At 41.3% G+C, this 7,140-nt stretch overlaps 1 pseudogene; it reads left to right on the top strand.

The window, feature by feature from the left end:
- The first annotated feature begins 5,914 nt into the window (after positions 1-5,914).
- LOC123950526 overlaps positions 5,915-7,140 on the top strand; it is a 36,133-nt pseudogene continuing 34,907 nt past the window's right edge.

Here is a 7,140-nt window from a genome sequence, read left to right as displayed (position 1 = left end):
TTTTTTTTTTTTTTTTTGTTAACATATAATGCGTTATTTGCTTCAGAGGTTCAGGTCTGTGATTCATCAGTTTTATATAATATCCAGAGCTCATTACATGTCCATCACCCAGTTGTCCCATTCCCTCACCCCTCTCCCCTCCAGCAACCCTCACTTTGCTTCTGACAGTTAAGAGTCTGTTATGGTTTGTGTCTCTCTCTGGTTTTGTCATTTTACTTTCCCCTCTCTTCCCCTATGATCATGCTTTCTAAATGAATTTATAAGGTAAATCCTATCCTGGAGGAAAAAAATACATTTTTTCCCCAGAACCAGTGATTCTAAATTGTATTTGGAACATTAACAAAGAAGAACCAAGAAAATACTTTGTCAAGCGGGAAAATGAAATTAAATTATTTGCAGAGAATAAAATTCTATTTAAACTTTTATCTGCAGTAACATAGCAACATGAAGAGACAGTCCACTGGAAAAGAGTAAAGCGTTCTGAATCAATCCTTAGTTCCTAATGGGTTAGACTATGATTAAGATAGCCTCTCATACAAAACGAAGAAAAAGATGAAATATTTAATAAATTGGGACAATTTTCTTCAAGGAAAACAAAGTTGTGCCCAAGAATGATAGAAAAACCCCCGTCCATATGTAATATATATGTATTAAAGCACAGATTTAAAAGAAAAAAAAAAAGGGCACCTGGGTGGCTCAGTCATTAAGCTTCAGCTTGGGTCATGACTCCAGAGTCTGGGATCGAGTTCCACATGGGGTTCCCTACTCAGTGGGAAGCCTGCTTCTCCCTCTCCCACTTCCCCTGCTTATATTCCCTCTCTGGCTGTCTCTGTCTCTGTCAAATAAATTTTTTAAAAAAATTTTTTAAGAAAGAAAAGAATGAAACTTAAAGAAACCACAAAAATACTAGGGAAAAAATATAAACGTTATTTTATAACCTCAAATCTTTCTAAAGTATTATAAAACCTTGAAGTTATGCAATAAAGTGAATTGACAGCATAAAACTAAACTTAACATATGGAAGAAAAGTCACTGCAAATAAACCCAAAAGACAAATGATAATCTGCAGTAAATATTGCAACACTTCAAAGCTGCTTTCCTTAATTTAGAAAGAATGAATACCAACTGATAAGAAAAAGATCAGTTACCTGATTGAAAAGTGGGCAAAGTATGTGAACAGGGAATTCAGAGAAGGCAAAATACAAATGGCCCGGACATGTAGATATTTAAATTAACTCATGAGGGAAACGTTTATTAAGGTACAATGAGATACCATTTTTCACCTGGCAGACTAAAAAATAATCCAAGAGTGTAACTATACACTTGGTTCTCTGGGGATGAGTCAACAGGCAGTCTCAAAGATGGGTGGGAGGGGTATAAATTTGCTTCATTGCTATGAAGGAAAACTCTGCACTCTCCCAATTTATGAATTCCACCTATAGAATTCTCTGGTAGAAATATACTCTACTGATGAACTTCCTGCCTGGGAAATGACTCGCACAGGCGTTTTTCATTACAGTAGTGTTTCCGAGAACAAAGGATTAGAAACTATTTAAATGTCATTATATCGAGACAGGGAAAATGTATTATGGTGCATCAATATATTTACTTGTAATAATATTAACTGGATTAAAAATTGAGGAAGAGACTTACATAGTGATAAAAGTCTCTAAAATCAATTATTACGTGGGAAAAGTCAAGTGACAAAATAATGAGTATGGTAGTTCACTATTTGTGCAAAATTAAGGTGGAAAACACTTCCATCAGCTTCTATACACACATACAACTTTTCTGGAAGGACAAACAAAACTGCTAACAGTTACCTGCTATGGAGTAATGAGGAATGGGGAGAAAAAGGCATCTTTCCACGGCTTTTGATGCTTGTGCCACGTAAATTACCCATAACCAAAATTGAAATGCTAACTTTTAAAAACTGTTTAGCCTCTTGCGATATAAATTAGCATCAAAGAATAAGGAGCTGGAGATTTTTTTTTAATATTTTATTTATTTACTTGACAGATCACAAGTAGGCAGAGGGGCAGGCAGAGAGAGGAGGAAGCAGGCTGTCCGCAGAGCAGTGAGCCCGATGTGGGGCTCCATCCCAGAACACCCGGATCATGACCTGAGCTGAAGGCAGAGGCCTTAACCCACTGAGCCACCCAGGAGCCCCGAGATTTTTTTTTTTTTTTCACATGTAACCATTCTGATTTTTTTTTCATTTTTTTTGTAATATGCGTGAGTAACCTAAATGTACATGTATAATCAAAAGGAACAAACGCAGAAGACAAGAGTATTTTTTCATTCGGTATCTCATTAAAGAGAAAGTTTTTTTAATATTAAAACATAGATTTGCTTTGTAAGGTGTGGGGTTTCTTGACTGGTTGTAACACCTTATGGAGAAATACGTAAAATGCTTTGTTTTGTACATAGAAGTCCTCATGGAAACGACAAACAGACTTCATAAACAAATAACAGAAGTAAGGGGCTCGAAATGACAAGAGAGTAAATATTTCTGAGAAGAAAAAGTTATGGTTCTACCTTGTCTACACTTGCCCTTTGTCTATACTAGGCCCTTGATTTCGGTGAAATATTTAGATCCAGTTTAAGGAAAGTGTCACGTGAAGGGGCACGTGAGGCGCATTTGACAAATAAGCAGGGTCACCGGGTCTTTCAGGAAGGGGCACGCACGGTAGCGGGTGTTGAAAGGTCCAAGGGAAGTGCCTGCCAACGTCATGGAAAACTGAAGGTGTCTGGGAGCAGTGGCCGGTGGCCTGGCCGGGCCTCCCAGCCTCTCTGAGTTTGCGTGGCTGCGGCGCAAGCGTACCATTTCCCTTGGCCAAGGGGACAGGTGCACCCACTTGCCATAGCAGAACACAAGCAGGATCGCTTCAGGTTGTTTTCTGCAATTTTCTGCATTTTTTACTTATTAATTTCTTCTAATTTTTTCACCTCCTTCACTTGTTTCTCCCCTCACCATCACCACCCCTGACAAATAGCTTCTTCCTTATTACTTATTCCAACATCTAGAAAAGAATCGAGAGTTCCTTCTCATTTATATGCTTCCTGGAAACATTGAGAGTTTTTGCCACGTGGAAGGAGGATGGTCCCTCAACTGAACAGGATTCACTTGCATGCCGGTCCCTAAGAATTATTTCCTGTTGCTTTTAGATATCTGCAATGTCTAGATCTGGAAAATAGCTCCCTGGTAACGAAAAGCTAGACTCAGATAACTGGCAAAATGTGCATCCGTCTCGTTCTTTCCTGATGCAGATTCTGTCCTATGTATCAAAACACCTCATATTCAGTTGAAAAGTAAAAAAGCAAGATGAAAGCAACAATATTCTGACCTGATCATTGATTGGATGTTCCTTTACTCTTTCGGAGGCAGAAAAACATCACCTGTGGGAGGCCAGGGGGCAGCTGGGAAGGGTAGCGTGGAAGGGTTCTGGTTGTATCTACACTGAGTGGGAGGGAGGCTGCCCTGGGGGTCTTCTCTGAGTCTGTGGTTCTAGGACTTTGAGCCACTGAGCACAAAATTCTGAAGAAATTCTGAATTAAGTTCCTTTGATTTTGGCAGTCTGGGGAAGATGTTGGCTTGCATTTTTTTCCCCAGCCACCCATATTCTCAAAAAGATCTAGATCCAAACATTAAGTCTCTGTTGGACTTTACAGGGGAAGTTGGCTTCAGGGGGTGTATCCCTGGATGTCTGGACTATGCCCTGACAGTTTGGCAGGGAGGGAAGTGGTTCAGAGGACTGGGGGCTGGGCAATCTCCAGCATTGGCAGTGGGAGAGGCAGAGAGCAGAACTCATCCGGAAAGGAAGAAAAACAAGCAGAACTGAGAAAAGATAGCTTGTTGAATTTGCCAACCTCCTGTCTCCCTGACAATGCAAGAAGGAATGGGAAGGTCTGGAGTGGCATTTGATGGAGCTTCTGGGGGATTTTGGTTCATGCCATCAATCTGTCCCACTGAAAACATTCCTGAGGGCTGCATGACTCGGGGGAGTTTGCTTCACGGTTTTTGCACCCCAGTATTCTCACCTATAAAATGGGGACAAGAGCAGTCTTACTTCATGGGATTTTTGTGAGGATTAAATGAGCAAAGACGTATATATCAAGTACCCAAGAGCACTCAGCACACAGTAAAGGCTTGGTAAGTCTTGGCTGATATTACTAGTAATGACTACCTTTCTAAATGTGAGCTGTCCAAGCATACATATTTTCTTGAGCTGCCTGAGTTTTGATTGAGAGACCACATTAGTGGCATTTTCCTAGGACAGTCGCAATTCAAATATCTCATGGTACTGCCTAATTACAGTGCAGAGCATATGTTTTGAGTTTTGGAAATGACAGCCATTGCTCTAATGGCAAAAGGAGAATAAACTGTCTGTGCGAGGCTGAAAACCTTGAACTGCCCTAGTGGAGATTCTAAGTAGTAGAACATTTTTATTAATTATTAATTCAGTGCTTGGTCTGAACCAGACATTGTTCTCGTTCCTGCAGTTAGCTTATTTTTAATCAGAAAGTTTCAAAAACCCAGGCTTCTTCATTTTCTATTTGCAGCAGAGAAACAGAAATTAAACAACTCTCCTTACTTCCTCTAGCATCAGCTTCTGGTCCAGCAGATCCTGGCCCAGATTAAAACAACATATGCTGGCTTTAATCTAAATTTACCACGGTTTTTCTGCTTGAACACTAGAAAGTAAATTAAAATGTTATTTTATGTGAAGGTATGGGCAACTTAACTAAATGCTTACATTTCCATTGTCAGGTACCCAATTTTGGTAGACCGCTTCCCTAGTGTCAGTCTGTAACTTTCTAGTTAGAATTTATTCTAGGGACACTGTAGGAATTGGTGGGTTATAAGGAAGGGTGTAAAGCATAGTTGCCAAATAATGTCAGCTTTTAGGCAACGGGAAGCAAGTCATTTTACAAACTTATTTTCACCAGTTTAGCTCTTCCAGACCTTCAGAATTAAAGAAAAAATATAAAGTGGGACGGGGGCGGTGCAAAACAGTATTAGAGAACTTAGCTCTGTCCACTCCATAGACCATGTTACTAGAGGTATCACACTGGAGTTTCTCTTCGGCAGGCAAGGTGACTCAGGAAACTAAGGGATTTTTTTTTTTAAAGATTTTATTCATTCATCTGAGAGAGAGAGAGCATGGGCAGGGAGGGGGTAGAGGAAGAGGGAGAAGCCAGGCTCCCTACTGAGCATCGAGCCTGACGCGGGGCTTGATCCTAGGACCCCGGGATCATGACCTGAGTCAAAGGCAGATGCTTAACCAACTGATCCACCCAGCCACCCCTATAGGAAACAAACTGAGGGCTGCTGGAGCAGAGGAAGGTGGGGGCATGGGGTAATTGGGCGACGGGCTTTAAGGAGGGCATATGATGTGATGAACACCAGGTGCTTTATGCAACTGATGAATTATTGAATACGATATCTGAACCTAATGATGTACTAGATGCTGGCTAAATTGAATTTAAATTTGAAAAAAAGAAAGCTAAGAGATGACTCTTGGGGGCTCAGGGGAGGCTGCAGTACCCACAGCAAATTCACAGAGTATTTGGGGAGGAGGCACATCCCACACTCTGTTCCCTTCCACTAAACACAAAATGAGAACCTTATCCTTTTTTTGTTTCTTTCCTTTTCTGTCTTTTGAAATGATTATAAGGACAACTGACCTAAGAACGCATGTGAGCTTTGAGGTTATTATATGAAATCCACAGTGCTTGACTGGTGGATGAATGCCAGCCCTGTGAGCTACACCCACATAGAGGGAGAAACATGCTGGCCAGGAGCCAGCTACCAACGTCTGGAAGTGGCTCAAAAACAGGTCATAAGTGATAGGGCAGGAAAAATGGGACAGGACGTTAGCAGCGGCAAGAGAGGGAGGCGGATACCTGAATCTCTCCACTGAGAGACCAAAAATTGCTTTGGAGATCCTAGAAAGGGAGTCTTTCTCGAAGGAAATGGAAGGGGGCAAAACGCATCTAGCTTTGGAGATAGGAATTAAAGTCAAATGTCACGGAAGAGAAAGGCAAGTGTGCACACTCAAAAATTCAACTGGATGAGAGGTTCCAGGAAGCAAATAGGACTTTGGATGAGGTTGGGGGGTGGGGGAAGTGAGATTATCATATCATGGGAAGCTAGTGAAGTAATAGCAGGAATGTTTGACTGGTCTTCTGGCCACTCACAAAATTTGGTGCTGAGAAAACCCAAAAACGTAGTATCTCTAAGCGGTTGTTAATATGATAGCAGGGATTTGTGTTTAATACCAGGAGAGATCAATTCCCTGCTGATGCAGAAGTGGAGGTCTCCTTACTCTGGGATAAGGAACACTGTCTGCCGAGGATAGCATGCCACGGCGTGCCTCGGCGTGCTTCATTGCTCAATCAAGGTGTTCTGCAGGTGTTACGGGTCTGCCCTACAGACCAGAACTTTGAGATCATGGCTGATGGCAGCTGGCTTTGTGTCCCAGTGGAGCGGAGGACAGACCGCCACGCTCATCTTGTGAATTTTGGTTTTTGCTGACTAATGATCTCCTTTTGTATAAAGCCTCCTCTCCTCTCGCTTTTAAGACCACAAAGGTAAGCCCGCACAAATTTTAATTTATCTGCTGGAGAAAGCAGCTGATGAAAGACACTTTTCTAGTGTTTGCTATAGACACTGGTTCCACCAAATACAGGACCACTCTTGCTTTATCTTCATACGATAAAAGAAAGTATGGGAAAGTATTCATTCCAGGGTGGGGTGGGAGCATATCAGAACAGAGAGGGCAACAGCAAAATAATGATTTGTATAGAATTCTGATTTCTACTTCTTGTCATGGAGAAGGTACATGAGTCAAATAATAGTTTAAATGTCATTGCTTTTTAGAATTTGTCCAGGGTTGGACAGGGCTGCAACATTTACTCAAAATTGTACACTATTAGGTGTAACAATAAAGGCAAAGCATCCTCAAAACAACTTCTGTAAATGTCCATTGAACTGATTTCAAGGATGCCTGCTGCCTTCCTCAGCCATGAAAAGAATGAAGTCTTGCCTTTTGTAACAACATAGATGGACCTGGGGTGGGGGGGTACTATGCTGAGGGAAATAAGTCAAACACAGGAAAACAAATACTGTATGATTTC

The sequence above is a fragment of the Meles meles genome, chromosome 9, assembly GCF_922984935.1.
Source record: "Meles meles chromosome 9, mMelMel3.1 paternal haplotype, whole genome shotgun sequence".
NCBI classification, from domain to species: Eukaryota; Metazoa; Chordata; class Mammalia; order Carnivora; family Mustelidae; genus Meles; species Meles meles.
Note: the sequence above shows the minus strand (reverse complement) of the source record. Positions and strands in the feature narration are given on the sequence as shown.